We start from the raw sequence: 8,763 nt of genomic DNA on the forward strand, positions 1-8,763 counted from the left end.
GGGCGAGACCTATTCCTGAGGAGCATGCATTCTGTAACTGCAAAATGTAACAGCCCATGTGATATGTGTACTGAGTGAAGCCACAAAACTTTCAGCTCCCTCTTCTTTCTCCCTCCCCACTTACTCATGATTCATCCATGTCTCGTCAAACACGCAACGCAATTCCCCTTCCCTTCACTCTGGATCTCAACACCTCCATGCACAACAATCCCAACTGACGGCCAGTTAACTGAACAACACCTCGTTTGCAACACTGAAACCGACCAAGGCTGGGCTGGACAGGTGCCGCCATCAACAAAAAACAGGCAGCTGAAGCTGGGGATTTTTTTCGAAGAAAAAACTTATGTCATGTTGTTCTCATAATCTCATGAATAGAAGATTCTCTGCTGCAAATCTTATTTTTCACTCTCACCAGGATGTGCTAGGACAAAGAACCAAAGGTACATCCAAACCCATCCCCTCCACCTGAACAATTTTCTGCTGCTCACCGCTGAATACAAGTTACAGACTTCTCCCTCTGTGGATCCCCCAATAATTCGAGATACCAAAAAAAAACAATCTTTTTCTTCTTCACATAATGTGCGGTTCGATCAACAGCTTAAAGTTGTTAACTTGAAGAAATCCAGTTAGTAAATTGATAAAAAAATATTTCTTTATCATTCAGGCTCAGACGAGTTAATTAGCACCACCAAAAGTGTCTTACTGTTTGTCAGACTGCCAACATGTGTTAAATTAGAGATTCTGCAGGCACAAGGATCGATGATATTTGAACGGAAAACCAAAAGAAAATCACTTCAGATGATTTTTCAGAACTTTTAGCTATGATAGTCGGTAATTAACCTATCTGTATTGATCTATCCATGTTTATTCATGCACTTGCAGGGCACAGTGACACAGCAAGTAGCCTTAGACACCAATGTGCTGATCACGAAGATATCCTTCTGTTTCCTCTTGCAATGGCAGCTTCAAGGAAATGCCAGAGAAGCAAATGGCTATACGCAAAATAACCTGACACAAAACAGAGACAAACGTAGAGACGAACATTGATCCATGAGTTAGTGTTGTAGAGAGCATCAGCAGTATGTGCCACTCGAATTCTGGAATTACTAACCTCGGAGATTTGCACAAAGTTAATGGTCAATATTGTGATGGATCAACATCCATAGTAGTTTGCCGCATCAAAGAATTTACAGGCTCAGAAATTAATTACCACACAAAAGTGATAATCACATTTAGTAGAGAACATCACATTCCAAAATAGAAATTTTGATTTGCACTTTCACCTCCCGCTCCTTAGATATGTACAACAGATGTTAACAAGTCAAAGTAGATGACAAAAAGATCAAAGAATTTACCACTTGGAAGTGAGAATGGCATATTCAGTACAGAAATCTGATTCCTAAATAGAAATCTGCAAGCTTCTAAAAAATAGTTTTGTAGGTAACTCAAACCAAGATACACACACTTTACTCTAATAGCACGCAAGCTTATAAAAAATGTTTTGCGGGTAACGAAAACCAAGATATGCACACTTTATTCTAATAGCTGAAAACATAATATATGTTATAAACACAATCTGAAGGAAAAATAAAACTGCAACAAACTGTAACACTAATTAAGGTTTTCCGTATCATGTTGTGGTACAAATTGTAACCCTTTTTATATGAAAATTTAAGAAAGACTAAGGTTTCAAAATACATAGTTGAGCATGCATAATTTGTTATGCTACAAAGATAATAATTGTTTGATATTTTGAACTGAGATGTTGTTAGGGAGTAGGTCTCCTACTATCAAATATGCATACCATGTTCTCTTTCATTAGCCATGTCATTTTTCTAAGAACAATTACCTCTAGACAGGAATCAAAATCTTATTATGAACTTGTAGCATCCGGGGTAAGTTACAAACCTGAGCAGTCACTCAAATTCAGTGGCAGTATAAATGATAGTAAATGTCAGAATCCTATGCTGATAACCTCTAGTTGCTTTTTTAACAATTTAACACCTAGTTGTTTCATGAGGAACTTTAAGTATAAACCAAAATACATGGGATCCTTTAAACTACGGGGACATTCATTCAATTTGTACTGATGGGCACATTGTTGGGAAAACTGTACTACATACTCTATCCTCTCATGAGCAAACATACACATGATGCGCACAGATTATTTCTAATTTTGTGTTCTACTCTCTCCGTCCGGAAACACTTGTCAGAGAAATGGATAAAAATGGGTGTATCTAGAACTAAAATACATCTAGGTACACTCATTTCTTCGACAAGTATTTTTGGACAGAGGGAGTACTTCTCAGATTGTGTCTTTCTCAATCTACACTGGTGCCTTGCTTAGATTGTTACTTACTGAATTATGGCAATGTAGAACTGATTACCCATGTTAGCAAGCTCTGCTCTAGTTTAGGCCTCGAAGCATCATAGATTCTTCTCCTGGTGATCAGCTCCAGCAGAAGAACACCAAACCTGTAGATGTCGGATTTTATGGTAAGCTTGCCACTTTCAGGCCAAACAATTATATCCATGCATTAAATCGACAAAATAATATATAAATTGCAGATCAGATGCATTATGTATTCCGATAAACCATAACAGGAGAAGAATCTATAAAGCTCTATAAAGCTGTCATGATCTTAAGAACTGGACTTTTTACTGCTAATTCATAACATCCATATGCATGTGGCAACAATGATGCGTCTCTGTAAAGCTTTCATGATCTTAAGAACCAGACTTTGTACTGCTAATTCATCAAATCCATATGCATGGGCAACAATCATGCGTCTACTTACAATAAAAATTGCTCCAAATGACAAACAACCAATGCACGGACACCAAAGCATTACAGATTGCTAAGTAATCTGTACTGAGTACTATTTACAAAACTACTTGCCATTAAATATATAGTTATCTCAAACATCTTGGAGGTGCATAACAGAAAACAATGAACCATCTCTGTTATATTTGCAGCAACCTATCTTATATGTTATTTATTCCATAATGTTATAAAGCGAACCACAAGTATTAAAAAACGCTCAAAGTAGAATGCTATTTCAATGCACACAAAGTCGTATTTTGTATGAAATTGCGCCCAGATAAAATTGGTGAACAATTTGATCCAGGTAAACAAGTAAAAGAAAAATCTAGCCTTTTATTTTTTTAGGAAATATCAATAATCTAGTTCTACTGAAGATTTTCAGCTTCCAAGATTAAAGAAATGAAGCAATAAGCATCTTAGAAACCAAGAGGACTACATCAACATTAACACACTCTTGAATCATCAATCTGTTGTAGTATGCCAGAAAGAACTAGAGGAAGAAAATCAGTATTGTAACAAAAATAAATGAATTCTGTTAGCATTTTCATAGTACATTATATGCATTTTTCATTAGTATACTTGATAGAATTATGATGCTTTTCTTACAAAAAGTACCATGCAGAAGCTATCCTAGCAACTTACATAGTTGCTTCGCTCGGATCAGCTTCTCAATCTGCCTAACGATATGAGAAAAGAAAAACATCAAAGCATGTCCATTGTCCGCATTAGCCAAATTTACAAAAAGGAATTGTACTCCTAGCTTGATACATGTTAGCTCTTCCAGCACCAGAGAATACTAAAACTGAATGCAATTTCATGATCACATAAGAGTATATTTATGTAGCAGCAACATATACCATAATAGCTTCAATAATAGGATTGGTAGCTAATCACATTACAGCTAACGACAACTATCCAGTGGCTTCAATAATAGGATTGGTGCCTAATCACAACAACAATTTGTGTTAGTAACAACCCATGCAGAATAGTGGCATTTAAACCTAATAAACATGTGACCAATAACAATACTTCAAAGTAATCTAAGATGACTACCTCTGTGAGGTATGAGGTTAAATCTACATAAATAAATTACAGAAAGAACAATACTTCATGCGGTGGTGAACAAACCAAAGCTACCATAGAGCCCTTTCTAGCCGGATCTGGCATTGCTAGCCATCTAGGAGGCGCATCCATTGGCATAGGGTAGCAGACCGCCAGCTCCTGGCCGTTCTGCTTCTCTGCCGAGATGAAGAGGGCCTCTGCTCCGCGGAAGCCATCGACGTGATGAACAACAAGTCAAAAAGGAACTGTAAAAGGAAGGAATCTAGAGGAAAATCAGCCCCAAATCAGATCAACAATGAAGAAATCCGCCATTGTTTTGCCCGTGAATTAGAATAGGCAAGAGGGGAAATCAACAGAGAACAAATCACATGGGAGAGAGGAGAAAGGCAGTCGAGCCTACCTCGTTGTGTATCGTGGCGTCGAGCAAGAGCGGCTGGTCATGCCGTCATGGGAGGAGGCGCTCCATCGAGGAGCCACCACTGGTGCCATGGCGTCAAAAGATCTACAGCCGGGGATGAGATGAGGATACGCCGCCAGACTCCCTCTTCCCCTTCCCGTGTGAGATCCTTCTTTCACTCCCTCGGTTCACCTGTTCTCCTACTCCCTCTCACTTGTTCCCTCCATCTCCGGCGGATCCATGGCACTGGAAGCTAGTGCGGCGAGGTGGCACTCGCAGGAGGCAACGCACAGTGCAGGAGGGATGGTGGCAGTCCAGCAATCTCGTGGCTTAGAAGGGACCGATCCATGACGCTGCCTCAAATCAAGCGCCGATGCCCTCGCCCTTCGCCTGCAAGTCGTCGACGCTGGAGAAGCTCGCCTCCGTCCCACATGTCATGGATCCGGCCAGAGATGAGGGGGTGGATGAGATGTGGGAGGGGGCACAGGAGGATGAAGGAGGAGCTGGGGAAAAGGGTAAAGGGTTGCGGCCGGCTGTGGAGGAGCCACTGTGGCGTTTGGTGGGGTGGTGACGAATGGGGTGTAGTGCCTGAGGCGCACAGGGATTGGACGCTCTCCCTTTCACGTCGCACGGTTCCCGCGCTCTGCACACACTCTCTCTCTCTCTCTCACGTCGCGATGTTTTCGTGCTCGCGTCAGCCACAGAGAGACATATGACTGCTCACGTACGACCATGCGCAGGCAACACACTGGTTGACTTATACTCGTTTGAAAAAACCCACAAGCAACAAGCTGAACTATAGAAGCAAAAGGGCCACAACTCAGCCGCAAAAGGGCCACAACTCAGCCAAACGTGAAAGCAAAGCAGTAGTAGCATTTTTTACCACGCGGTCAACTGATCCAACATCCAGCGGCGAAAGTCAAAGCCAATCTGATGGCCACAAACGTGCCAATCCGGGGGAGCTCCATGGAGGAGGGTCGGCTAACATCCTTTTATGTTTAAATATTAAATATACCTTTCACTTTGCCATCCTTCTTATCCGCCAAATACTTGGGGCAGTGCCGCTTCCAGTGACCAGTCCCTTTGCAGTAGAAGCACTCAGTTTCAGGCTTAGGTCCAGACTTGGGCTTCTTCCCGGGAGTAGCAACTTGCTTGTTATTCTTCTTAAAGTTCCCCTTCTTTCCTTTGCCTTTTTTCTTAAAACTAGTGGTCTTGTTAACCATCAACACTTGATGCTCATTCTTGATTTCTACCTCCGTAGCCTTGAGCATTGTGAAGAGCTCGGGAATCATCTTGTTCATCCCTTGCATATTATAGTTCATCGCGAAGCCTTTATAGCTTGGTGGCAGTGATTGAAGAACTCTGTCAATGACACTATCATCAGGAAGATTAACTCCCAGCTAAGTCAAGTGGTTATGGTAACCAGACATTTTGAGTATGTGTTCATTGACAGAACTATTCTCCTCCATCTTGCAGCTATAGAACTTGTTGGAGACTTCATATCTCTCAACTCAGGCATTTGCTTGAAATATTAACTTCAACTCCTGGAACATCTCATATGCTCCATGACGTTCAAAATGTCTTTGAAGTACCGATTCTAAGCCGTAAAGCATGGCACACTAAACTATCAAGTAGTCATCAGATCTAGCTTGCCAGACGTTTATAACATCCGAAGTTGCTCCTGCGGCAGGCCTTGTACCTAGCGGTGCATCAAGGACGTAATTCTTCTGTGCAACAATGAGGATAATCCTCAAGTTATGGACCCAGTCCATCTAGTTTCTACCATCATCTTTCAACTTAGCTTTCTCTAGGAACACATTAAAATTCAAGGGAATGGTAGCACGGGCCATTGATCTACATCATAGATATGCAAAAACTATCAGGACTAAGTTCATGATAAATTTAAGTTCAATTAATCATATTACTAAAGAATTCTCACTTAGATAGACATCCTTCGAGTCATCTAAATGATCACATGATCCATATCAACTAAACCATGTCCTATCATCACGTGAGATGGAGTAGTTTTCAATGGTGAACATCTCTATATTGATCATATCTACTATATGATTCACGTTCGACCTTTCGGTCTCAGTGTTCCGAGGCCATGTCTGTACATGCTAGGCTTGTCAAGTTTAACTCGAGTATTCCACACGTGCAAAACTGTCTTGCACCCGTTGTATGTGAACGTAGAGCTTATCACACCCGATCATCACGTGGTGTCTCAGCACGACGAGCTGTCGCAACGGTGCATACTCAGGGAGAACACTTATACCTTGAAATTTTAGTGAGGGGTCATCTTATAATTCTACCGCCGTACTAAGAAAAATAAGATGCATAAAAGATAAACATCACATGCAATCAAAATATGTGACATGATATGGCCATCATCATCTTGTGCATTTGATCTCCATCTCCAAAGCACTGTCATGATCTCCATCGTCACCGGCTTGCAACCTTGATCTCCATCGTAGCGTCGTTGACGTCTCGCCAACTATTGCTTCTACAACTATCGGTAATGCATAGTGATAAAGTAAAGCAATTACATGGCGACAACCATAAGGTTCCTGTCAGTTGCCGATAACTTTTACAAAACATGATCATCTCATACAATAACGTATATCACTTCATGTCTTGACCATATCACATCACAACATGCCCTACAAAAACAAGTTAGGCGTCCTCTACTTTGTTGTTGCAAGTTTTACGTGGCTGCTACGGGCTTCTAGTAAGAACCGTTCTTACCTACGCATCAAAACCACAATGATGTTTCGTCAACTTTGTTGTTTTAACCTTCAACAAGGACCGGCCGTAGTCAAATTCATTCAACTAAAGTTGGAGAGCAGACACCCGCTAGCCACCTTTATGCAAAACAAGTTGCATGTCTGTCAGTGGAACCGGTCTCATGAACGTGGTCATGTAAGGTTGGTTCGGGCCGCTTCATCCAACAATATCGCCGAATCAAAATAAGACGTTGGTTGTAAGCAGTATGGCTATAATCGCCCACAACTCTTTGTGTTCTACTCGTGCATATCATCTACGCATAGGCCTGGCTCGGATGCCACTGTTGGGGAACGTAGCATGCAATTTCAAAAAAATTCCTACAATCATGCAAGATCTATCTAGGAGATGCATATCAACGAGAGGGGGAGAGTGTGTCCACGTACCCTCGTAGAACAAAAGCGGAAGCGTTAGCTTAACGAGGTTGATGTAGTCGAATGTCTTCGCGATCCAACCTATCAAGCACCAAACGTACGGCACCTCCGAGTTCTGCACACGTTCAGCTCGATGAAGTCCCTCGAACTCTTGATCTAGCAAAGTGTCGAGGGAGAGTTTCGTCACCATGACGGCGTGGTGACGGTGATGGTGATGTGATCCATGTAGGGCTTCGCCTAAGTACTATGACAATATGACCGAAGGAGTAAACTGTGGAGGGGGCACCGCACACGGCTAAGAGAACAATTGATGTGCTTTGGGGTGCCCCCTACCCCCGTATATAAAGGAGGAGAGGGAGGAGGCCGGTCCTAGGGGCGCGCCAAGTGGGGGGAACCGACTTGAACTCCTAGTCCTAGTCGGCCCCCATTTCCTTCTTTCAGAGGGGGAAAGGGGGAAGGAGAGGGAGAGGGAGAAGGAAAGGGGGCCGCATCCCCTCCCCTTGTCCAATTCATACTACCCATGGGGGGGCACGCCACCCCTTGTGGGCTGCCCTCTCTCTCCCCTATGGCCCATAGAGGCCCACTACTTTCATCGGGGGGTTCCGGTAACCCTTCGGTACTTCGATAAATATTCGAAACACTCCGAAACCATTCCTGTGTCCGAATACTATCGTCCAATATATCAATCTTTACCTCTCGACCATTTCGAGATTCCTTGTCATGTCTGTGATCTCATCCGGGAATCCGAACAATCTTCGGTCACCAAAACACATAACTCATAATACAAATCATCATCGAACATTAAGCATGCGGACCCTACGGGTTCGAGAACTATGTAGACATGACCGAGACACATCTCCGATCAATAGCCAACAGCGGAACTTGGATGCTCATATTGGTTCCTACATATTCTGTGAAGATCTTTTGTCGGTCAAATCGCAATGGCAACATACGTCATTTCCTTTGTCATCGGTATGTTACTTGCCCGAGATTTGATCGTCGGTATCTTCATACCTAGTTCAATCTCGTTGTCGTCAAGTCTCTTTACTCGTTCCGTGATGCATCATCCCACAACTAACTCATTAGTCACATTGCTTGCAAGGCTTATCATGATGTGCATTACTGAGAGGGCCCATAGATACCTCTCCCATACTCGGAGTGACAAATCCTAATGTCGACATATTCCAACACAACAAACACCTTCGGAGACACCTGTAGAGCATCTTTATAATCACCCAGTTACGTTGTGATGTTTGATAGCACACAAGGTGTTCCTCCAATATTCAGGAGTTGCATAATCTCATAGTCAAAGGAATATGTATAAG

General features: G+C 42.4%; 1 long non-coding RNA gene across 2 annotated transcripts; it reads right to left on the minus strand.

Moving 5' to 3' along the window:
• Positions 1 to 638: 638 nt before the first annotated feature.
• Positions 639 to 4,944, minus strand: LOC123137374 (uncharacterized). 2 transcript variants are annotated; one of them, XR_006468217.1, is made up of 3 exons: positions 4,287 to 4,883; positions 3,467 to 4,148; positions 639 to 2,475 (listed from the first exon to the last, which is right to left on the minus strand). It is a non-coding gene; the product is annotated as an uncharacterized lncRNA (long non-coding RNA). The 2 variants fall into 2 exon arrangements; XR_006468216.1 differs by having other exon boundaries at positions 3,467 to 4,944.
• Between the last annotated feature and the right edge of the window lie 3,819 nt (positions 4,945 to 8,763).

The sequence above is a fragment of the Triticum aestivum genome, chromosome 6B, assembly GCF_018294505.1.
Source record: "Triticum aestivum cultivar Chinese Spring chromosome 6B, IWGSC CS RefSeq v2.1, whole genome shotgun sequence".
In the NCBI taxonomy this organism is placed as follows: domain Eukaryota; kingdom Viridiplantae; phylum Streptophyta; class Magnoliopsida; order Poales; family Poaceae; genus Triticum; species Triticum aestivum.